We start from the raw sequence: 25,941 nt of genomic DNA, 5'->3' as shown, positions 1-25,941 counted from the left end.
AGGTTATTGACCACGCCGGTGCACGATCAACCTGACCACGAAGGTCTATTCCTGCAAGCAATCGAAGAACGAGCAAGAATATGATAAAAGCAATCTGAATGTTGCAAATACGTATGAAGTATTGATAATGGTGGGGATCCGAAAGCGGTCTTGGTCTGGTCGTTGGACACAAACGAAGTACACGAAGTTGCGTTGGCTAACTTTTAACTAAACAAATCCCAAGGAAAAGCTACTAGATGGATCTACTTATATAGGAGCAAGGGCTTGATAGAGGCGGGGGTGTCCCGATCTTTCGATGAGATGGTAACTATCGATTTGGTGGAGACGACTTTGACGATCCGACTACAAACGTGCACGACGTTGCGCCTTAGCAATCGCTAAACCAATCTCCAGAGGTTATTGACCACGCCGGTGCACGATCAACCTGACCACGAAGGTCTATTCCTGCAAGCAATCGAAGAACGAGCAAGAATATGATAAAAGCAATCTGAATATTGCAAATACGTATGAAGTATTGATAATGGTGGGGATCCGAAAGCGGTCTTGGTCTGGTCGTTGGACACAAACGAAGTACACGAAGTTGCAATGGCTAACTTTTAACTAAACAAATCCCAAGGAAAAGCTACTAGATGGATCTACTTATATAGAAGCAAGGGGTGGCGGCCAAAGAGGTGGGAGGACGTCCCAAGGCAGCCTAAAACTAAATCTAGGTCGTACAAGGCCAATGGGCCCAAGTGGAGGTGATGTAACACCTTTGGACTTGTAGTTTGACTCGGATTCTGCTGCAGCATCAGATTGTTTCGTCCACAACTCAACGCTCCGGACGAATTTGAAGGGGATTCCACTTGGGTTGGAAAGTGCACGAAATCTAGTTTCCAACAAAAAAAGAATCACCCAATTCGGAGTCCGTATGAAAAACTTGTGTGCGTTTTGGGTCAGGTATGTCTGTGCAGTCCGAATCTGAATCCAGAACGTGAGAGACTTGGACTCTATCTTCTCTTGGGCCAAAAGTGACGTGAGAGAACTCTTTGGACAGCAAATAAACATCTCTTTGTTCCTTATCTTCATATGTGGATTGTACAAATGTCCCATACACCTGCAATTAGACAAAACACAAAAGTGTGTGAAGTATTTTTGTTCTGGATAACATAAATAGATTATTCAATAGTTTGCACTAGAAATCACCTGACAAATATGCATATATGCAATATTTTTTGTCATATCCAAGGTAGTCATGTCCTCATCATCCTCCCCTTCTTGAAAATAAAGCCGTCCTCGGCGTTGCTTAATCTGAAATGTGGCTAACAAAAGAGACAAGGTGTACATGTTGTATATGTATATGTCATCCATTTTTACTTCCCTTGATTTTTGCATATATGACACATGAATAGATGAGTAACTTGCATAGTTCATAAAATCTAAAGCCAAAAAATTAGCACAAGAAGTAGAAGGCATGAAAATATTGCAACTCAGTTTGCACATATAAGTGAAGCTCTTATTCATTTCAAAAGATTGACAATGTTCATCATTAAACCATCCCAACATTGGTGAATAAACCTTACTTGCATCAAATTTACATGCTACAACATGCTTAAATAAGCAAACATGCAATAAGTCATTCAACACAGAATCATCACCAAGATTAGAGGTCATATCAAAATGATTAAATATTGGTTCTTTTGCATCAATAGTTAATTCAATGGGTGCACTCAAAATTGTTGGTATTTCAGTTGTTTGATCACATGGCAAAGTCAAATTATCAACGTAGTCCTCTAAAATAAGTGGTGTGATCAAAGTAGTGGGTAGCTCATCAGATGGTGCATTCAAATTGACAAGGCATTCATCATTCTCATGTAGAGATGGAAGATCAGTACCTTTTTCATTACCTCTTATGATCAACTCAGATGATGTAGCCACTCTCGGGGGCGATGTGTCACATGGTGGAGGTGATGTAGTCCTGACATGATGAGGACATGACTATCTGGGATATGACCAAAAATATTGCATATATGCATATTTGTCAGGTGATTTCTAGTGCAAACTATTCAATAATCTATTTATGTTATCCAGAACAAAAATACTTCACACACTTTTGTGTTTTGTCTAATTGCAGGTGTATGGGACATTTGTACAATCCACATATGAAGATAAAGAAGAAAGAGATGTTTATTTGCTGTCCAAAAAGTTCTCTCACGTCACTTTTGGCTCAAGAGAAGATAGAGTCCAAGTCTCTCACGTTCTGGATTCAGATTCGGACTGCACAGACATACCTGACTCAAAACGCACACAAGTTTTTCATACGGATTCCGAATTGGGTGATTCTTTTTTTGTTGGAAACTAGATTCCGTGCACTTTCTAACCCAATTGGAATCACCTTCAAATTCGTCCGGAGCGTTGAGTTGTGGACGAAACAATCTGATGCTGCAGCAGAATCCGAGTCAAACTACAAGTCCAAAGGTGTTACATCACCTCCACTTGGGCCCATTGGCCTTGTACGACCTAGATTTAGTTTTAGGCTGCCTTGGGACGTCCTCCCACCTCCTTGGCCGCCACCCCTTGCTCCTATATAAGTAGATCTATCTAGTAGCTTTTCCTTGGGATTTGTTTAGTTAAAAGTTAGTCATTGCAACTTCGTGTACTTCGTTTGTGTCCAACGACCAGACCAAGACCGCTTCCGGATTCCCACCATTATTAATACTTCATATATATTCGCAATATTCAGATTGCTTTATCATATTCTTGCTCGTTCTTCGATTGCTTGCAGGAATAGACCTTCGTGGTCAGGTTGATCGTGCTCCAGCATGGTCAATAACCTCTCGGAGTTGGTTTAGCGATTGCTAAGGCGCAACATCGTGCATGTTTGTAGTCGGATCGTCAAAGTCGTCTCCACCAAATCGATAGTTATCATCTCATCGAAAGATCGGGACACCCTCGCCTCTATCAAGTGGTATCAGTTTTTCAGGTTGCTCGGTGAGAATTTCCAGTTTTCCTAGATTAGATTTATTTTCTTACCTATTGTCCAAGAAAAAGCCACACAAAAAAAAGTTAGATCTGTTCATCCTTTATCCAAGCCAGTCTGAGCCTTTGCAATTTTCTATTCATTGCTTGCATAGTTGAATTATCGGTTGCATCGTCGTGTAAGTTGCTGGTCTTAGCGTCTAGTTCCTTTAGAGTTTCGAGTTCTGTTCACATTAGTCGCGCCGCCGCTGCATCATTATCCCTTCCGCTGTGCACCATCCCATCTATTAATTTCCACCACGTGCTACGCACTGTTCATTGTCATAATCATAGTTGAGGTCATTCACATCTTCGCCTGATCCAATCTGCATCTTATCTAGTTTGTCTTGAAAAAAAAAGATAGAGAAAAAAAGAGAAAAAAGGAAAAAAAAGAAAAAGAGACAGCAGAAAAAGAAAAAAAAACGTGAGAAAAAAAAAGAGAAGAAAAAAATTGGATCTATCTAGAATCAATCTCGTATCTGAATTCGGATTGGAATCTGTTTTGCGCACTATTCAGTAAAACAGGTGTATCTTCCTCATACGAAGTCCGTTTTGGCTCCGTGAGTACTCAAATTGAAGATAGCGACGAGCCGCATCTAAATAGTTGCAGAAGCTAGTTCAATATTTGACACCTCAAAATCGGCTTCTAAATAGGTCTTTTTGCCCTCCGAAGTTCGTGAACTCAACTTGTTCCAATTTTTCAGGCCAGTTTTAGAATTCTTTGACTCCTCATATCAACTCAGAATTGAGTGATTCTTTTTGCATTGGAAAGCTTGAGTTAGTAGCATTCTTTGAAAGAATTTATCAGAAAATTGTCTCAAACTTTTCAAGAGGAAAGTTGGAGAGAGAGTTGTTGTATATCCTGCTTGGCAGTTGTTTTTCATCATTATCTTCACTGCCGTTGTGATCTTCACTTATATCTTACTGTCAAGAGCTACTTAGTATCCTTCATTGATGCTAGTTGTGCTACGCCATGACCTCATTAGTGTTCTAGGCTCGCGTCTCTAGTCCGGTCTAGCCTAGGACCAGCACAGTACCGTCGTTGAGCGTTTATTCAACATTGCATCTTTGAATTGATTATTGCTAATCTTTTGCTACCATATATAGCCAACCCAGCTCCACATATTTCTACACCGTGTATACGTACGCTCCTCTGGCAATCGCTTTACTCAATATTCGAAGTTACTTGACACCGCTGGTTGCCGATCACCGCCTGCTGCATGGTAAGAACTTGTAAGACATTGATATTTGCTTTACTGTGAGCGTTTTACCACCACATCCTAGTAGTTATAGGAACATTATTTTTGGATTTTATTTCTTGTTCTACTAATCATGACAGGATCCAGAGTCAATTCATGGGCTTTGTCGATCGCGGGAGACGTGCCACCACCTTTGCAAATACCACAACCGTCACGAGAGGTGCACAAACATCCAAATGCACGTGATCAGGTTAATGTATCTATACCACCATTTAATGGCCGTTTTAAACCTGCTTTATATATTGAATGGGAGTTCGACATAAAAAATATATTTGCTTCCCATAATTTCAATGAACATAAAAAGGTTAAGGTTGCGGTTGGTTCTTTCACTGGTTATGCTTTGGTTTGGTGGAGTGAATATTGTCGGTTACACCCTGATTATATACCTACTACTTGGGATGATTTGAAACTTGCCATGCGACATACTTTCGTCCCTGCTTATTATACTCGTGACATGATTAAGAAGATGCAACACTTAAAACAAGGTAGTGAAACTGTAACAAAATATTATGATGATTTACAAACTACCTTGTTGCATTCCTCTTTAGAAGAAAGTGAAGATGATTTTATGGATAGATTTTGGGGAGGATTAAACCGTGATATTCAAGAGATACTAATTCATGAAGAGTGTTATCCTATGGACCATTTGTTTCATCTTGCTTGCAAAGCTGAACAGGAAATAAAACGACGTTTTGGCCACGAGGAGAACAAGCGCACGGTGCACATTCCAAGAGTTGATATGATTGTTCCTTCAACTACTAGGCATACTATGACAACCACATCCGTTGTTGTCAGGACTACATCACCTCCACCATGTGACACATCGCCCCCGAGAGTGGCTACATCATCTGAGTTGATCATAAGAGGTAATGACAAAGGTACTGATCTTCCGTCTCTACATGAGAATGATGAATGTCTTGTCAATTTGAATGCACCATCTGATGAGCTACCCACTACTTTGATCACACCACCTATTTTAGAGGACTACGTTGATAATTTGACTTTGCCATGTGATCAAACAACTGAAATACCAACAATTTTGAGTGCACCCATTGAATTAACTATTGATGCAAAAGAACCAATGTTTAATCATTTTGATATGACCTCTAATCTTGGTGATGATTCTGTGTTGAATGACTTATTGCATGTTTGCTTATTTAAGCATGTTGTAGCATGTAAATTTGATGCAAGTAAGGTTTATTCACCAATGTTGGGATGGTTTAATGATGAACATTGTCAATCTTTTGAAATGAATAAGAGCTTCACTTATATGTGCAAACTGAGTTGCAATATTTTCATGCCTTCTACTTCTTATGCTAATTTTTTGGCTTTAGATTTTATGAACTATGCAAGTTATTCATCTATTCATGTGTCATATATGCAAAAATCAAGGGAAGTAAAAATGGATGACATATACATATACAACATGTACACCTTGTCTCTTTTGTTAGCCACATTTCAGATTAAGCAACGCCGAGGACGGCTTTATTTTCAAGAAGGGGAGGATGATGAGGACATGACTACCTTGGATATGACCAAAAATATTGCATATATGCATATTTGTCAGGTGATTTCTAGTGCAAACTATTCAATAATCTATTTATGTTATCCAGAACAAAAATACTTCACACACTTTTGTGTTTTGTCTAATTGCAGGTGTATGGGACATTTGTACAATCCAAATATGAAGATAAGGAAGAAAGAGATGTTTATTTGCTGTCCAAAAAGTTCTCTCACGTCACTTTTGGCCCAAGAGAAGATAGAGTCCAAGTCTCTCACGTTCTGGATTCAGATTCGGACTACACAGACACACCTGACTCAAAACGCACACAAGTTTTTCATACGGACTCCAAATTGGGTGATTCTTTTTTTGTTGGAAACTAGATTTCGTGCACTTTCCAACCCAATTGGAATCACCTTCAAATTCGTCCGGAGCGCTGAGTTGTGGACGAAACAACTGATGCTGCAGCAGAATCCGAGTCAAACTACAAGTCCAAAGGTGTTACATCACCTCCACTTGGGCCCATTGGCCTTGTACGACCTAGATTTAGTTTTAGGCTGCCTTGGGACGTCCTCCCACCTCCTTGGCCGCCACCCCTTGCTCCTATATAAGTAGATCCATCTAGTAGCTTTTCCTTGGGATTTGTTTAGTTAAAAGTTAGCCATTGCAACTTCGTGTACTTCGTTTGTGTCCAACGACCAGACCAAGACCGCTTACGGATCCCCACCATTATCAATACCTCATATATATTTGCAATATTCAGATTGCTTTATCATATTTTTGCTCGTTCTTCGATTGCTTGCAGGAATAGACCTTCGTGGTCAGGCTGACCGTGCTTCCGGCATCGTCAGTAACCTCAGGAGATTGGTTTAGCGATTGCTAAGGCGCAACGTCGTGCACGTTTGTAGTCGGATCGTCAAAGTCGTCTCCACCAAATCGATAGTTATCATCTCATCGAAAGATCGGGACACCCCCGCCTCTATCAGCCTAGCTTGGAGAAGGATGAACATTGGAGCAAGAACAAGCATGGAGATGATGGCATGCGCAAGGGGAACAAGAACGGAGTTACAAGTGATGATTTCAGGACTTTGAAGCCACCATAATGGGAGCATGAAGCCTTGGACGAAATATACAAGATGCCACTTCATAAATTTCGTCCCGAGGCTATTTTAGGTGCTGCGTCACCTTATTATTGGGCCAGGCCCATGTAATTTCGAAATACATAAGTATAGGCTATTTTTAGAGTCCGTATGTGTGGGGAAACAAGAGATAGGGTTGATTTCGGACCCCTCCACCAAGGGCCACGAAATTCCCCCCCTCTTCCTCAATATATACAGCCCTTAGGGCATCGTTTAGACTTTGGGTTTTGTTTAGATTAAAAGTTCGCCATAGCTGCAACTTCGCGTACTTCGTTTGTGTTCAACGACCAGACAAAGGCGTCACAGAACCCCACCTTGATCAATAAAGCTTTCATCTTATATTCGCAATATCCAGATTGCAATCTTAGTTTCTTGCTTGTTCTTCGTTTGCTCGCAGGAAACAGACCCTCGTGGTCAGGTTGATCGTGCTCCGGCGTGGTCAATAACCTCTCGGAGTTGGTTTAGCGATTGCTAAGGCGCGACGTCCTCGCACGTTCGTAGTCGGATCGTCAAAGTCGACTTCCACCAAAGCGATATCCATCATCTCATCGAAAGACGGGACACCTTTGCCTCTATCACAACCTCATCCTCATAATCGCCCGCATACTCATCATCCTCCTGGGTACCAGCAACAGCAGTAGCAGGAGCCACAGAAGTATCAACAACAGCTCCAACAGTTTGGCCAAACGCAAGAGGAACACGGCTCGCTCGGCGAAGGTCTATTTCGCGACGTGGAGGTAGTCGTTGTTGTTGTTGTTGGAGAGGTGCGTTAGGTGCAGCGGGTGGTGGTGGTGGAAGACGCGCGAGCAATTCATTAAATCTGTTATCGAGCTTTGTTTCGAACGTCTTCTCAAGGCCAGTGATCTTCTCCATGGCCTCTTCAAAATTGTTCAGCACATCTTGCACCTGTTCAGTCATCATTTGCTGAAACTTATCATGAAGCTCCTTGTTCGATAAATTCTCCCAGTCAATCTCGTCGGCTTGTGATCCTGGCATGGTTAGCAGCAATAGAAACACACAAGAATATGATCCTACAGACTACGAACAAGTGGTGGTGGTGGGTGTCACAAATCCGTCAAGCAAAACTCAAATTCTTACCAGTTCTTACCCAGCAACAGGCGGTGATCGGCAACCGTTGTAGTCAAAACTCTCAAAGCTTGGATAGAGCGATTACCAGGGAGAGTCAAACGCACGACGTAGATGTATGTGGAGCTGGGAAGGCTTATACTATGGTAGCAAAAAGGGTCAGCAATAATCAATTCAGAGATGCAAAGTTGAATAAACACTCAACGACGGTACTGTGCTGGTCCTAGGCTAGACTGTGCTAGAGACGCGAGCCTAGAACACCAACAAAATCACGGCGCGGCACGTAAACAAGGGAAAAGCACACTCTGAATTTTTTTTTCGCTCTTTTTTTTTCTTTTTTGCGCTCTTTTTTTTTCGCTGCTTTTTTTTTGCGAAAAATCACTATAATGGCGAGTGTCTCAAAACTCTTCCTAGCTCAAACTGACAGGATGGGCACGAAATTTTTCGACCAATTTTTTTTTTTCGACTGCCCGAACCCAAAAACTGGAAACGGGTCAAAAAAAACTTCCTATAATGGCACCTGTCTCAAAACACTCAGAAACACCTAAAAATAGGATAGCCAGAAATTTTTTCGAAAAATGCGTTTTCGAAAAATTTTGGGCCTAAACGGAGCGTGGCTACCCGACTCTCCGGCAAGGAAACACGAATCGGAATCTAGATGGATCTCGAAAACAACCCTAATAAGCAAGGAACTCGGATTGGTGGTGGATATATGGTGGTGGTATATGGCAGCGGTGGTAGTATATGGATATGGATCGGTGGTGGTATATGGACACGGATTGGTGGTGGTATATGGATACGGATTCGTAGCGGTGGTGGTAGATGGCAGGGGCGATGATGATGGTGCGGCGGCGGCGTGACAACTTATGACCAGAACTCGAAACTCTAAAAGACTAGACTCTAAGACCAGCAACTAGACACGACGATGCAACCGCAAATTCAACAAAGCAAAAACCCTAAAAAGATTATGCAAAGGCTCAGATTGGTTCGGATATGATGAACTAACCCTAATTTTTTTTGTGGCTTTTTCGTGGACTGTAGGTATGAAGAACAGACTCGATCTAAACTACGAAAAACTGTAAAATCTCACCGAGCAACCTGGAAATCTGATACCACTTGATAGAGGCAAAGGTGTCCCGTCTTCCGATGAGATGGTGGATTTCGCTTTGGTGGAAGTCGACTTTGACGATCCGACTACGAACGTGCGAGGACGTCGCGCCTTAGCAATCGCTAAACCAACTCCGAGAGGTTATTGACCACGCCGGAGCACGATCAACCTGACCACGAGGGTCTGTTTCCTGCGAGCAAACGAAGAACAAGCAAGAAACTAAGATTGCAATCTGGATATTGCGAATATAAGATGAAAGCTTTATTGATCAAGGTGGGGTTCTCTGACGCCTTTGTCTGGTCGTTGAACACAAATGAAGTACGCGAAGTTGCAGCTATGGCGAACTTTTAATCTAAACAAAACCCAAAGTCTAAACGATGCCCTAAGGGCTGTATATATGGAGGAAGAGGGGGGGAATTTCGTGGCCCTTGGTGGAGGGGTCCGAAATCAACCCTATCTCTTGTTTCCCCACACATACGGACTCTAAAAATAGCCTATACTTATGTATTTCGAAATTACATGGGCCTGGCCCAATAATAAGGTGACGCAGCACCTAAAATAGCCTCGGGACGAAATTTATGAAGTGGCATCTTGTATATTTCGTCCAAGGCTTCATGCACCCATTATGGTGGCTTCAAAGTCCTGAAATCATCACTTGTAACTCCGTTCTTGTTCCCCTTGCGCATGCCATCATCTCCATGCTTGTTCTTGCTCCAATGTTCATCCTTCTCCAAGCTAGGCCCTTCATTTGTAAGCAAAACAAATGTATCCAATTTAGGCAGCATCATATTCTCATGAACATTAAAATCATTACCAAGAAACGAAAGTACCTGGTAATTTAGTTGGCGTGCACGAGCTCTAGTAATTGGTCCAGTATGTATAGCAGCAGGGGCTGTGGGTGTAACAATTGTATTGATGTCCTCATCACAGCTACTCCTCGACTTTCCTCCCACCGCGGAGAAGCTCGATGAATGGAGGGCCACTGTCCGGAGCCTCATCAGCATCGCCAAGAATGATGAGTTGCGACCGGCGGGACCCGTAGGCTGTCGCTCCACTAGGCCACCGCATGCCATCCGAGACCGTGCTGGAGGCGATGCAGCCACGATGCACTCCCCTCCTCCGTCCCGGCCACCCCAGGCGTCGGTTTGTCGCGACAACACTCGAGACGATATCTCCATCGCATCGTCCGACCCATGAACCAACCGCGATCAGCGCCAAGTCCTTCGGGAGCGGGTTCATGAGGATGCTCGAACCACGATCGAGCGCCGACGTGACGCGCGCCACCAGTCGGACAGGCGGTCAAGGCCAACTACGGACCACCCAGCGCCGGGAGGCTATGGTGGCCTACCTTACGAGGTGGGTTGTCCGGCTTTCACCCGTGAGCTGCTGCAGTTCTAGTGGCCCTCCCATCGCACGTTCAAGCCCGACGTTAGCGAGAAGTACAACGGCAAGACTCACTGATAGAGGCGAGGGTGTCCCGATCTTTCGATGAGATGATAACTATCGATTTGGTGGAGACGACTTTGACGATCCGACTACAAACGTGCACGACGTTGCGCCTTAGCAATCGCTAAACCAATCTCCTGAGGTTACTGACGATGCCGGAAGCACGGTCAGCCTGACCACGAAGGTCTATTCCTGCAAGCAATCGAAGAACGAGCAAGAATATGATAAAGCAATATGAATATCGCAAATATATATGAGGTATTGACAATGGTGGGGATCCGTAAGCGGTCTTGGTCTGGTCGTTGGACACAAACGAAGTACACGAAGTTGCAATGGCGAACTTTTAATCTAAACAAAACCCCAAAGTCTAAACGATGCCCTAAGGGCTGTATATATGGAGGAAGAGGGGGGAATTTCGTGGCCCTTGGTGGAGGGGTCCGAAATCAACCCTATCTCTTGTTTCCCCACACATACGGACTCTAAAAATAGCCTATACTTATGTATTTCGAAATTACATGGGTCTGGCCCAATAATAAGGTGACGCAGCACGTAAAATAGCCTCGGGACGAAATTTATGAAGTGGCATCTTGTATATTTCGTCCAAGGCTTCATGCACCCATTATGGTGGCTTCAAAGTCCTGAAATCATCACTTGTAACTACGTTCTTGTTTCCCTTGCGCATGCCATCATCTCCATGCTTGTTCTTGCTCCAATGTTCATCCTTCTCCAAGCTAGGCCCTTCATTTGTAAGCAAAACAAATGTATCCAATTTAGGCAGCATCATATTCTCATGAACATTAGAATCATTACCAAGAAACGAAAGTACCTGGTAATTTAGTTGGCGTGCACGAGCTCTAGTAATTGGTCCAGTATGTATAGCAGCAGGGGCTGTGGGTGTAACAATTGTATTGATGTCCTCATCATCCCGAGAGAGATTAGGGCTTGGCGGCAGCTCCGTATCGTAAAACACGATGAAACTTTCTCTCTGATTTTTTTCTTCGTGAAAGCAAATATATGGAGTTGGAGTTGAGGTCGGTGGACGTCCAGGGGGCCCACGAGGGAGGGGGTGCGCCCCCCACCCTCGTGGACATGGTGTGGGCCCCCTGACGTTGATTCTTTCGCCAATATTTTTTATTAATTCTGAAAAGTTGCTCCGGGGATTTTCAGGTCATTCCGAGAACTTTTATTTCTGCACAAAAATTACACCATGGCAGTTCTGCTGAAAACATCGTCAGTCCGGGTCAGTTCCATTCAAATCATGCAAGTTAGAGTCCAAAACAAGGGCAAAAGTGTTTGGAAAAGTAGATACGACGGACACGTATCAACTACTTTCTTGCTACTCTTTTTGTACAGTCATTAGATAGTAATATTAGTGGTTTGCATGTGAATTTATTGGCTATGTGGACCTACATTGGAGGTGCAGAACATGATTCAATGATTGGATGCTCAATTTCGGTTGTATCAATTTCACCTCTTCCATCAGTTCGAACATGGATATCCTTGGTCTGATGAAAAATAGGCGCTATATTTCTGCTCTGAACCAGCAAATCAATTATGTACAAAATTCTCCAGGGCCAAACATGACAGTATCAAATTGTCCAGTGCGAAACATGATAGATGCTAAGCGGAAGAGGCATGTTTAAACCAAAATACAAGGTAGGGTATATGTTTACTAGCTGGTTCATATTTGTGCAGACAGATGTTTGCCCAAACAAACAAAGTGACCGCAATTTTGGTGGAAGTGCACAAAAGAATAGTATAGTCAATGCATGCAGTGCCATTTGAAAATAGACACAGAAAGACTGGATAGTCACTTCATGGACTACACAAAAGTAGTATTGTACTATTTATTGGCCAACACTAGGTGCTTCATTACTTTGGTCTGATTATACTATGGGCATCATTTTGCCTAAGTTAAAGTTTGTATTCCAAAAATAGTCTCACCGTGTGACCGAGAGAAGACCAAATCATATTGCAGTGGATGTTCCTCCGTCATGTGTGGTTCATTCTCATGGTTCCAGCTGTTGGTGAAACCACTTACATTTGCAAGAGAAATTGTGGACTTCAAAAACAAATTTGTATTTCACTCTGTACTGAATGTTCGCCCAGACAAGCATCCACGTTAGTAGGAAGAACAAATGTAATTTCTAGATCTTTGCTTTTGGAGCTACATATTTGTGTATGATATGTGAATCATTGAGATGCATTAACAAGTTACTAGTTGGTTGTGAATTTGGGCTACTAATGTGAACATATTACAATGCCAGGCCTGTGAGTCTCGTGTGAACATTTTGAACCGATCGGCTCTTACTACTGTGCACATCATGATCCTGATTTCTGTGTTCTCAGTGTTTACAAGTTACTAGCAGTTCCATACTTCTATTTGCTGAGTGTTTAATAGTGTCGGTGTACAAAAGTAGGGGCCCTGCTTTTAACCCCTTTACTTCTGCACGGGCAGTCAGAGCCTCCCGCCTCGGCCACGCATAACAAGGCAGGAAGGGGAAGCTAGAGAGAGGCCGAAGCCACAAGGAAAACAGAGCAACGACAAGGACCAAGGCCACGAAGATAAAATGGACGAGGCAGGTTTCCCCGGCAAGGACCCTTGCCGGGGCAGCCTCAGCGGCCCCGGCAAGACCCTTGCCGGGGTAGCTTGATAGAGGCAAAGGTGTCCCGTCTTTCGATGAGATGATGGATATCGCTTTGGTGGAAGTCGACTTTGACGATCCGACTACGAACATGCGAGGACGTCGCGCCTTAGCAATCGCTAAACCAACTCCGAGAGGTTATTGACCACGCCGGAGCACGATCAACCTGACCACGAGGGTCTGTTTCCTGCGAGCAAACAAAGAACAAGCAAGAAACTAAGATTGCAATCTGGATATTGCGAATATAAGATGAAAGATTTATTGATCAAGGTGGGGTTCTGTGACGCCTTTGTCTGGTCGTTGAGCACAAACGAAGTACGCGAAGTTGCAGCTATGGCGAACTTTTAATCTAAACAAAACCCAAAGTCTAAACGATGCCCTAAGGGCTGTATATATGGAGGAAGAGGGGGGAATTTCGTGGCCCTTGGTGGAGGGGTCCGAAATCAACCCTATCTCTTGTTTCCCCACACATACGGACTCTAAAAATAGCCTATACTTATGTATTTCGAAATTACATGGGCCTGGCCCAATAATAAGGTGACGCAGCACCTAAAATAGCCTCGGGACGAAATTTATGAAGTGGCATCTTGTATATTTCGTCCAAGGCTTCATGCACCCATTATGGTGGCTTCAAAGTCCTGAAATCATCACTTGTAACTCCCTTCTTGTTTCCCTTGCGCATGCCATCATCTCCATGCTTGTTCTTGCTCCAATGTTCATCCTTCTCCAAGCTAGGCCCTTCATTTGTAAGCAAAACAAATGTATCCAATTTAGGCAGCATCATATTCTCATGAACATTAGAATCATTACCAAGAAACGAAAGTACCTGGTAATTTAGTTGGCGTGCACGAGCTCTAGTAATTGGTCCAGTATGTATAGCAGCAGGGGCTGTGGGTGTAACAATTGTATTGATGTCCTCATCATAGCTCGCCCACGCCAACTAAAGTGGGCCACCCTTGAGCCCACCAACGCTCGACAAATGCGTTGGGACGGGGCTCGGGAGGCACCTCCATGCTGGCATGCTGATCTTTGTGAAGACATAGAATGATCAAGATCAAATGAGGATAGGAAGGCAACTATCCCCACCAAAGAAACCCACAAGACCCCCTGCAAGATCCTTGCCGGGGAAGCTAGCGCGCCACGGTGAGACCCTTGTCGGGCCGCCCGGCAAGACCCTTGCCGGGCCACCCAGCAAGACCCTCGCCAAGCGCACCGGCAGGGCCACTGCCAGGCCCGCGCTAGCCAAGTCTTCACCGCCGTTCGCATGCAGCTGCCGACCCAACCAACTGGGCAGGCACCTGCGTGGCAACATGCAGCTCTTCATGGAGTTTCTTGCCGGGCCACCCAGCAAGACCCTCGCCAAGCGCACCGGCAGGGCCACTGCCAGGCCCGCGCTAGCCAAGTCTTCACCGCCGTTCGCATGCAGCTGCCGACCCAACCAACTGGGCAGGCACCTGCGTGGCAACATGCAGCTCTTCATGGAGTGATAGAGGCGAGGGTGTCCCGATCTTTCGATGAGATGATAACTATCGATTTGGTGGAGACGACTTTGACGATCCGATTACAAACGTGCACGACGTTGCGCCTTAGCAATCGCTAAACCAATCTCCTGAGGTTATTGACCACGCCGGAGCACGATCAACCTGACCACGAAGGTCTATTCCTGCAAGCAATCGAAGAACGAGCAAGAATATGATAAAAGCAATCTGAATATTGCGAATATATATGAAGTATTGATAAAGGTGGGGATCCGTAAGCGGTCTTGGTCTGGTCGTTGGACACAAACGAAGTACACGAAGTTGCAATGGCTAACTTTTAACTAAACAAATCCCAAGGAAAAGCTACTAGATGGATCTACTTATATAGGAGCAAGGGGTGGCGGCCAAGGAGGTGGGAGGACGTCCCAAGGCATCCTAAAACTAAATCTAGGTCGTACAAGGCCAATGGGCCCAAGTGGAGGTGATGTAACACCTTTGGACTTGTAGTTTGACTCGGATTCTGCTGCAGCATCAGATTGTTTCGTCCACAACTCAACACTCCGGACGAATTTGAAGGTGATTCCACTTGGGTTGGAAAGTGCACGAAATCTAGTTTCCAACAAAAAAAGAATCACCCAATTCGGAGTCCGTATGAAAAACTTGTGTGCGTTTTGAGTCAGGTATGTCTGTGCAGTGCGAATCTGAATCCAGAACGTGAGAGACTTGGACTCTATCTTCTCTTGGGCCAAAAGTGACGTGAGAGAACTTTTTGGACAGCAAATAAACATCTCTTTCTTCCTTATCTTCATATGTGGATTGTACAAATGTCCCATACACCTGCAATTAGACAAAACACAAAAGTGTGTGAAGTATTTTTGTTCTGGATAACACAAATAGATTATTGAATAGTTTGCACTAGAAATCACCTGACAAATATGCATATATGCAATATTTTTGGTCATATCCAAGGTAGTCATGTCCTCATCATCCTCCCTTCTTGAAAATAAAGCCGTCCTCGGCGTTGCTTAATCTGAAATGTGGCTAACAAAAGAGACAAGGTGTACATGTTATATATGTATATGTCATCCATTTTTACTTCCCTTGATTTTTGCATATATGACACATGAATAGATGAGTAACTTGCATAGTTCATAAAATCTAAAGCCAAAAAATTAGCACAAGAAGTAGAAGGCATGAAAATATTGCAACTCAGTTTGCACATATAAGTGAAGCTCTTATTCATTTCAAAAGATTGACAATGTTCATCATTAAACCATCCCAACATTGGTGAATAAACCTTACTTGCATCAAATTTACATGCTACAACATGCTTAAATAAGCAAACATGCAATAAGTCATTCAACACAGAATCATCACCAAGATTAGAGGTCATATCAAAATGATTAAACATTGGTTCTTTTGCATCAATAGTTAATTCAATGGGTGCACTCAAAATTGTTGGTATTTCAGTTGTTTGATCACATGGCAAAGTCAAATTATCAACGTAGTCCTCTAAAATAGGTGGTGTGATCAAAGTAGTGGGTAGCTCATCAGATGGTGCATTCAAATTGACAAGGCATTCATCATTCTCATGTTGAGATGGAAGATCAGTACCTTTGTCTTTACCTCTTATGATCAACTCAGATGATGTAGCCACTCTCGGGGGCGATGTGTCACATGGTGGAGGTGATGTAGTCCTGACAACAACGGATGTGGTTGTCATAGTATGCCTAGTAGTTGAAGGAACAATCATATCAACTCTTGGAATGTGCACCGTGCGCTTGTTCTCCTCGTGGCCAACACGTCGTTTTATTTCCTGTTCAGCTTTGCAAGCAAGATGAAACAAATGGTCCATAGGATAACACTCTTCATGAATTAGTATCTCTTGAATATCACGGTTTAATCCTCCCCAAAATCTATCCATAAAATCATCTTCACTTTCTTCTAAAGAGGAATGCAACAAGGTAGTTTGTAAATCATCATAATATTTTGTTACAGTTTCACTACCTTGTTTTAAGTGTTGCAACTTCTTAATCATGTCACGAGTATAATAAGCAGGGACGAAAGTATGTCGCATGGCAAGTTTCAAATCATCCCAAGTAGTAGGTATATAATCAGGGTGTAACCGACAATATTCACTCCACCAAACCAAAGCATAACCAGTGAAAGAACCAACCGCAACCTTAACTGATAGAGGCAAAGGTGTCCCGTCTTTCGATGAGATGGTGGATTTCGCTTTGGTGGAAGTCGACTTTGACGATCCGACTACGAACGTGCGAGGACGTCGCGCCTTAGCAATCGCTAAACCAACTCCGAGAGGTTATTGACCACGCCGGAGCACGATCAACCTGACCACGAGGGTCTGTTTCCTGCGAGCAAACGAAGAACAAGCAAGAAACTAAGATTGCAATCTGGATATTGCGAATATAAGATGAAAGCTTTATTGATCAAGGTGGGGTTCTGTGACGCCTTTGTCTGGTCGTTGAACACAAACGAAGTACGCGAAGTTGCAGCTATGGCGAACTTTTAATCTAAACAAAACCCAAAGTCTAAACGATGCCCTAAGGGCTGTATATATGGAGGAAGAGGGGGGAATTTCGTGGCCCTTGGTGGAGGGGTCCGAAATCAACCCTATCTCTTGTTTCCCCACACATATGGACTCTAAAAATAGCCTATACTTATGTATTTCGAAATTACATGGGCCTGGCCCAATAATAAGGTGTCGCAGCACCTAAAATAGCCTCGGGACGAAATTTATGAAGTGGCATCTTGTATATTTCGTCCAAGGCTTCATGCACCCATTATGGTGGCTTCAAAGTCCTGAAATCATCACTTGTAACTCCGTTCTTGTTTCCCTTGCGCATGCCATCATCTCCATGCTTGTTCTTGCTCCAATGTTCATCCTTCTCCAAGCTAGGCCCTTCATTTGTAAGCAAAACAAATGTATCCAATTTAGGCAGCATCATATTCTCATGAACATTAGAATCATTACCAAGAAACGAAAGTACCTGGTAATTTAGTTGGCGTGCACGAGCTCTAGTAATTGGTCCAGTATGTATAGCAGCAGGGGCTGTGGGTGTAACAATTGTATTGATGTCCTCATCACATGCAATAAGTCATTCAACACAGAATCATCACCAAGATTAGAGGTCATATCAAAATGATTAAACATTGGTTCTTTTGCATCAATAGTTAATTCAATGGGTGCACTCAAAATTGTTGGTATTTCAGTTGTTTGATCACATGGCAAAGTCAAATTATCAACGTAGTCCTCTAAAATAGGTGGTGTGATCAAAGTAGTGGGTAGCTCATCAGATGGTGCATTCAAATTGACAAGGCATTCATCATTCTCATGTAGAGATGGAAGATCAGTACCTTTGTCATTACCTCTTATGATCAACTCAGATGATGTAGCCACTCTCGGGGGCGATGTGTCACATGGTGGAGGTGATGTAGTCCTGACAACAACGGATGTGGTTGTCATAGTATGCCTAGTAGTTGAAGGAACAATCATATCAACTCTTGGAATGTGCAGCGTGCGCTTGTTCTCCTCGTGGCCAACACGTCGTTTTATTTCCTGTTCAGCTTTGCAAGCAAGATGAAACAAATGATCCATAGGATAACACTCTTCATGAATTAGTATCTCTTGAATATCACGGTTTAATCCTCCCCAAAATTTATCCATAAAATCATCTTCACTTTCTTCTAAAGAGGAATGCAACAAGGTAGTTTGTAAATCATCATAATATTTTGTTACAGTTTCACTACCTTGTTTTAAGTGTTGCAACTTCTTAATCATGTCACGAGTATAATAAGCAGGGACGAAAGTATGTCGCATGGCAAGTTTCAAATCATCCCAAGTAATAGGTATATAATCAGGGTGTAACCGACAATATTCACTCCACCAAACCAAAGCATAAACAGTGAAAGAACCAACCGCAACCTTAACCTTTTTATGTTCATTGAAATTATGGGAAGCAAATATATTTTTTAAGTCGAACTCCCATTCAATATATAAAGCAGGTTTAAAACGGCCATTAAATGGTGGTATAGATATATTAACCTGATCATGTGCATTTGGATGTTTGTGCACCTCTCGTGACGGTTGTGGTATTTGCAAAGGTGGTGGCACGTCTCCCGCGATCGACAAAGCCCATGAATTGACTCTGGATCCTGTCATGATTAGTAGAACAAGAAACAAAACCCAAAAATAATGTTCCTATAACTACTAGGATGTGGTGGTAAAACGCTCACAATAAAGCAAATATCAATGTTTTACAAGTTCTTACCATGCAGCAGGTGGTGATCGGCAACCAGCGGTGTCAAGTAACTCCGAATATTGAGTAAAGCGATTGCCAGGGGAGCGTACGTATACACGGTGTAGAAATATGTGGAGCTGGGTTGGCTATATATGGTAGCAAAAGATTAGCAATAATCAATTCAAAGATGCAATGTTGAAAAAACGCTCAACGACGGTACTGTGCTGGTCCTAGGCTAGACCGGACTAGAGACGCGAGCCTAGAACACTAATGAGGTCATGGCGTAGCACAACTAGCATCAATGAAGGATACTGAGTAGCTCTTGACAGCAAGATATAAGTGAAGATCACAACGGCAGTGAAGATAATGATGAAAAACAACTGCCAAGCAGGATATACAACAACTCTCTCTCCAACTTTCCTCTTGAAAAGTTTGAGACAATTTTCTGATAAATTCTTTCAAAGAATGCTACTAACTCAAGCTTTCCAATGCAAAAAAAATCACTCAATTCCGAGTTGATATGAGGAGTCAAAGAATTCTAAAACTGGCCTGAAAAATTGGAACAAGCTGTATTCACGAACTTCGGAGGGCAAAAAGACCTATTTCAAAGCCGATTTTGAGGTGTCAAATATTGAACTAGCTTCTGCAACTATTTAGATGCGGCTCGTCGCTATCTTCAATTTGAGTACTCACGGAGCCAAAACGGACTTCGTATGAGGAAGATACACCTGTTTTACTGAACAGTGCGCAAAACAGATTCCAATCCGAATTCAGGTACGAGATTGATTCTAGATAGATCCAATTTTTTTTCTTCTCTCTTTTTTTTTCTCACGCTTTTTTTTCTTCTCTCTCTTTTTCTTTCATTTTTTTCTCTTTTTTTTCTCTATCTTTTTTTTTCTCCCTCTTTCCAAGACAAACTAGATAAGATGCAGATTGGATCAGGCGAAGATGTGAATGACCTCAACTATGATTATGACAATGAACAGTGCATAGCACATGGTGGAAATTGATAGATGGGATGGTGGACAGCGGAACGGATAATGATGCAGCGGCGGCGTGACTAATGTGAACAGAACTCGAAACTCTAAAGGAACTAGACACTAAGACCAGCAACTGACACGACGATGCAACCGATAATTCAACTATGCAAGCAATGAATAGAAAATTGCAAAGGGTCAGACTGGCTTGGATAAAGGATGAACAGATCTAACTTTTTTTTGTGGCTTTTTCTTGGACAATAGGTAAGAAAATAAATCTAATCTAAGAAAAACTGGAAATTCTCACCGAGCAACCTGAAAACTGATACCACTTGATAGAGGCGAGGGTGTCCCGATCTTTCGATGAGATGATAACTATCGATTTGGTGGAGACGACTTTGACGATCCGACTACAAACGTGCACGACGTTGCGCCTTAGCAATCGCTAAACCAATCTCCTGAGGTTATTGACCACGCCGGAGCACGATCAACCTGACCACGAAGGTCTATTCCTGCAAGCAATCGAAGAACGAGCAAGAATATGATAAAAGCAATCTGAATATTGCGAATATATATGAAGTATTGATAAAGGTGGGGATCCGTAAGCGGTCTTGGTCTGGTCGTTGGACACAAACGAAGTACACGAAGTTGCAATGGCTAACTTTTAACTAAACAAATCCCAAGGAAAAGCTACTAGATGGATCTACTTATATAGGAGCAAGGGGTGGCGGCCAAGGAGGTGGGAGGACGTCCCAAGGCAGCCTAAAACTAAATCTAGGTCGTACAAGGCCAATGCGCCCAAGTGGAGGTGATGTAACACCTTTGGACTTGTAGTTTGACTCGGATTCTGCTGCAGCATCAGATTGTTTCGTCCACAACTCAACACTCCGGACGAATTTGAAGGTGATTCCACTTGGGTTGGAAAGTGCACGAAATCTAGTTTCCAACAAAAAAAGAATCACCCAATTCGGAGTCCGTATGAAAAACTTGTGTGCGTTTTGAGTCAGGTATGTCTGTGCAGTGCGAATCTGAATCCAGAACGTGAGAGACTTGGACTCTATCTTCTCTTGGGCCAAAAGTGACGTGAGAGAACTTTTTGGACAGCAAATAAACATCTCTTTCTTCCTTATCTTCATATGTGGATTGTACAAATGTCCCATACACCTGCAATTAGACAAAACACAAAAGTGTGTGAAGTATTTTTGTTCTGGATAACACAAATAGATTATTGAATAGTTTGCACTAGAAATCACCTGACAAATATGCATATATGCAATATTTTTGGTCATATCCAAGGTAGTCATGTCCTCATCATGGAGGCTCCACCACCACGCCACCTCAGTTGCCTGCCTGCCTACATGGCACCGCATGCATCGCTGGCCAAGACGCGTGTCGAAGCGAGGAGGGGTGGCGACGGACGGGATGGGCCTCGCTCCCATCCCCAATAAAGCGAAGGGACACCTAAGCTTCGCATTAAATGCGTCTTGTCCTGTAATACAAGCGATAAGCTCGCAACACTGTAGCACTTTCCACCTCCCGTGTGCCACTGTGACAGCCCCTTTGGTCTATAAAAGGAGGCCCAAGGCGCACGGAGAAAGGATTGGGCTCTTTTAAACCTCACAGCGCCCAGAGCTAGTTCAAGAGCTCAAGAACACTAATACATCCACCAAAGCAGAATCGTAGGGTTTTACGAATCTTTGCGGCCCGAACCTAGGTAAATCCCTTTGTGTTGACTGCTAGTCCCGCTCTCCTCATGATCCCCGTGCCCCGCAACCGTAGAAGGGATTCCAGTGATCCCATAGGTGTCGTTTCCCACCGACATCTTTGGCGCGCCAGGTAGGGGATCGGGCAATTGTGAGGATCTGGTCTAGCAGTTGACCTAGCTATTCTTCATCGCCATGGCTCCTAAGAAGAAGACGACCACGACGATCGGTTCGTCCGGGACCGGGTTGGTACCGGCACGGACTGGTAGCGGGCCAGTCGTGGAGAGAACCCGTGGCTCGCGACCATCCACATCGCCCTGACGGTCCAGGCCTGGCGAGCGGCGTTGTTTGCGCGCCGAGCGATGAGCCACCGGTCGCCGGCTCCGGAGGCGGAGTCGACGCCCCCGCAGGCGGCGCGGGGCCCTCCTAGGGCGCCGCCATTCCGCCAGGTGGTGGCACAGCGGCCTCCAAGACGCCAACACCAGCTCCCACGATGCGCTCTTCCCAGGTTGTGCGTGATGAGCAGCGTCACTCTGCCGGTGACCCCGTGCGCCGCCCTCGGATGAGTCTCGTGCGCCCACCACATGATGAGGAGGGTCAGCATGCACGCCGAGGTGCTGACAGAGGTGGCGAACGGCTGCAGGGCCGAGACGCGGCTCCTTCTAACATGGTTAGAAGACGAGGCGCGTCGCGGTCCACCCAGCTTTCGCCGCCGCCCACACCAGCGGAGGCCCTAGCACGCGCGCAGCTGCTCCTCGACTTTCCTCCCACCGCGGAGAAGCTCGATGAATGGAGGGCCACTGTCCAGAGCCTCATCAGCATCGCCAAGAACGATGAGTTGCGACCGGCGGGACCCGTAGGCTGTCGCTCCACTAGGCCACCGCATGCCATCCGAGACCGTGCTGGAGGCGATGCAGCCACGATGCACTCCCCTCCTCCGTCCCGGCCATCCCAGGCGTCGGTTTGTCGTGACAACACTCGAGACGATATCTCCATCGCATCATCCGACCCATGAACCAACCGCGATCAGCGCCAAGTCCTTCGGGAGCGGGTTCATGAGGATGCTCGAACCACGATCGAGCGCCGACGTGACGCGCGCCACCAGTCGGACAGGCGGTCAGGGCCCACTACGGACCACCCAGCGCCGGGAGGCTATGGTGGCCTACCTTACGAGGTGGGTTGTCCGGCTTTCACCCGTGAGCTGCTGCAGTTCTAGTGGCCCTCCCATCGCACGTTCAAGCCCGACGTTAGCGAGAAGTACAACGGCAAGACTCACTGATAGAGGCGAGGGTGTCCCGATCTTTCGATGAGATGATAACTATCGATTTGGTGGAGACGACTTTGACGATCCGACTACAAACGTGCACGACGTTGCGCCTTAGCAATCGCTAAACCAATCTCCTGAGGTTACTGACGATGCCGGAAGCACGGTCAGCCTGACCACGAAGGTCTATTCCTGCAAGCAATCGAAGAACGAGCAAGAATATGATAAAGCAATATGAATATCGCAAATATATATGAGGTATTGATAATGGTGGGGTTCGGTGACCCAATTTGGAGTCCGTATGAAAAACTTGTGTGCGTTTTGAGTCAGGTATGTCTGTGTAGTCCGAATCTGAATCCAGAACGTGAGAGACTTGGACTCTATCTTCTCTTGGGCCAAAAGTGACGTGAGAGAACTTTTTGGACAGCAAATAAACATCTCTTTCTTCCTTATCTTCATATGTGGATTGTACAAATGTCCCATACACCTGTAATTAGACAAAACACAAAAGTGTGTGAAGTATTTTTGTTCTGGATAACATAAATAGATTATTGAATAGTTTGCACTAGAAATCACCTGACAAATATGCATATATGCAATATTTTTGGTCATATCCAAGATAGTCATGTCCTCATCATCCTCCCCTTCTTGAAAATAAAGCCGTCCTCGGCGTTGCTTAATCTGAAATGTGGCTAACAAAAGAGACAAGGTGTACATGTTGTATATGTATATGTCATCCATTTTTACTTCCCTTGTTTTTGCATATATGACACATGAATAGATGAGTAACGTGCATAGTTCATAAAATCTAAAGTCAAAAAATTAGCACAAGAAGTAGAAGGCATGAAAATATTGCAACTCAGTTTGCACATATAAGTGAAGCTCTTATTCATTTCAAAAGATTGACAATATTCATCATTAAACCATCCCAACATTGGTGAATAAACCTTACTTGCATCAAATTTACATGCTACAACATGCTTAAATAAGCAAACATGCAATAAGTCATTCAACACAGAATCATCACCAAGATTAGAGGTCATATCAAAATGATTAAACATTGGTTCTTTTGCATCAATAGTTAATTCAATGGGTGCACTCAAAATTGTTGGTATTTCAGTTGTTTGATCACATGGCAAAGTCAAATTATCAACGTAGTCCTCTAAAATAGGTGGTGTGATCAAAGTAGTGGGTAGCTCATCAGATGGTGCATTCAAATTGACAAGGCATTCATCATTCTCATGTAGAGATGGAAGATCAGTACCTTTGTCATTACCTCTTATGATCAACTCAGATGATGTAGCCACTCTCGGGGGCGATGTGTCACATGGTGGAGGTGATGTAGTCCTGACAACAACGGATGTGGTTGTCATAGTATGCCTAGTAGTTGAAGGAACAATCATATGGACTCTTGGAATGTGCATCGTGCGCTTGTTCTCCTCGTGGCCAACACGTCGTTTTATTTCCTGTTCAGCTTTGCAAGCAAGATGAAACAAATGGTCCATAGGATAACACTCTTCATGAATTAGTATCTCTTGAATATCACGGTTTAATCCTCCCCAAAATCTATCCATAAAATCATCTTCACTTTCTTCTACAGAGGAATGCAACAAGGTAGTTTGTAAATCATCATAATATTTTGTTACAGTTTCACTACCTTGTTTTAAGTGTTGCAACTTCTTAATCATGTCACGAGTATAATAAGCAGGGACGAAAGTATGTCGCATGGCAAGTTTCAAATCATCCCAAGTAGTAGGTATATAATCAGGGTGTAACCGACAATATTCACTCCACCAAACCAAAGCATAACCAGTGAAAGAACCAACCGCAACCTTAACCTTTTTATGTTCATCGAAATTATGGGAAGCAAATATATTTTTTATGTCGAACTCCCATTCAATATATAAAGCAGGTTTAAAACGGCCATTAAATGGTGGTATAGATACATTAACCTGATCATGTGCATTTGGATGTTTGTGCACCTCTCGTGACGGTTGTGGTATTTGCAAAGGTGGTGGCACGTCTCCCGCGATCGACAAAGCCCATGAATTGACTCTGGATCCTGTCATGATTAGTAGAACAAGAAACAAAACCCAAAAATAATGTTCCTATAATCTACTAGGATGTGGTGGTAAAACGCTCACAGTAAAGCAAATATCAATGTCTTACAAGTTCTTACCATGCAGCAGGCGGTGATCGGCAACCAGCGGTGTCAAGTAACTCCGAATATTGAGTAAAGCGATTGCCAGGGGAGCGTACGTATACACGGTGTAGAAATATGTGGAGCTGGGTTGGCTATATATGGTAGCAAAAGATTAGCAATAATCAACTCAAAGATGCAATGTTGAATAAACGCTCAACGACGGTACTGTGCTGGTCCTAGGCTAGACCGGACTAGAGACGCGAGCCTAGAACACTAATGAGGTCACGGCGTAGCACAACTAGCATCAATGAAGGATACTAAGTAGCTCTTGACAGCAAGATATAAGTGAAGATCACAATGGCAGTGAAGATAATGATGAAAAACAACTGCCAAGCAGGATATACAACAACTCTCTCTCCAACTTTCCACTTGAAAAGTTTGAGACAATTTTCTGATAAATTCTTTCAAAGAATGCTACTAACTCAAGCTTTCCAATGCAAAAAGAATCACTCAATTCCGAGTTGATATGAGGAGTCAAAGAATTCTAAAACTGGCATGAAAAATTGGAACAAGCTGTGTTCACGAACTTCAGAGGGCAAAAAGACCTATTTAGAAGCCGATTTTGAGGTGTTAAATACTGAACTAGCTTCTGCAACTATTTAGATGCGGCTCGTCGCTATCTTCAATTTGAGTACCCATGGAGCCAAAACGGACTTCGTATGAGGAAGATACACCCGTTTTACTGAACAGTGCGCAAAACAGATTCCAATCCGAATTCAGGTACGAGATTGAGTCTAGATAGATCCGAATTTTGTTTTTTTTTCTCCTCTTTTTTTTTTCTCCTCTCTTTTTTTTTCCTCACACTTTTTTTCTTTTCCTTTCTTTTTTTTTCTCTGACTTTTTTTTTACTTTTTTTTTCTCTCGTTTTTTTCTCTA

Source organism: Triticum dicoccoides, chromosome 7B, assembly GCF_002162155.2.
Source record: "Triticum dicoccoides isolate Atlit2015 ecotype Zavitan chromosome 7B, WEW_v2.0, whole genome shotgun sequence".
Classification (NCBI taxonomy): Eukaryota; Viridiplantae; Streptophyta; class Magnoliopsida; order Poales; family Poaceae; genus Triticum; species Triticum dicoccoides.
This window is presented reverse-complemented; position numbering follows the sequence as displayed.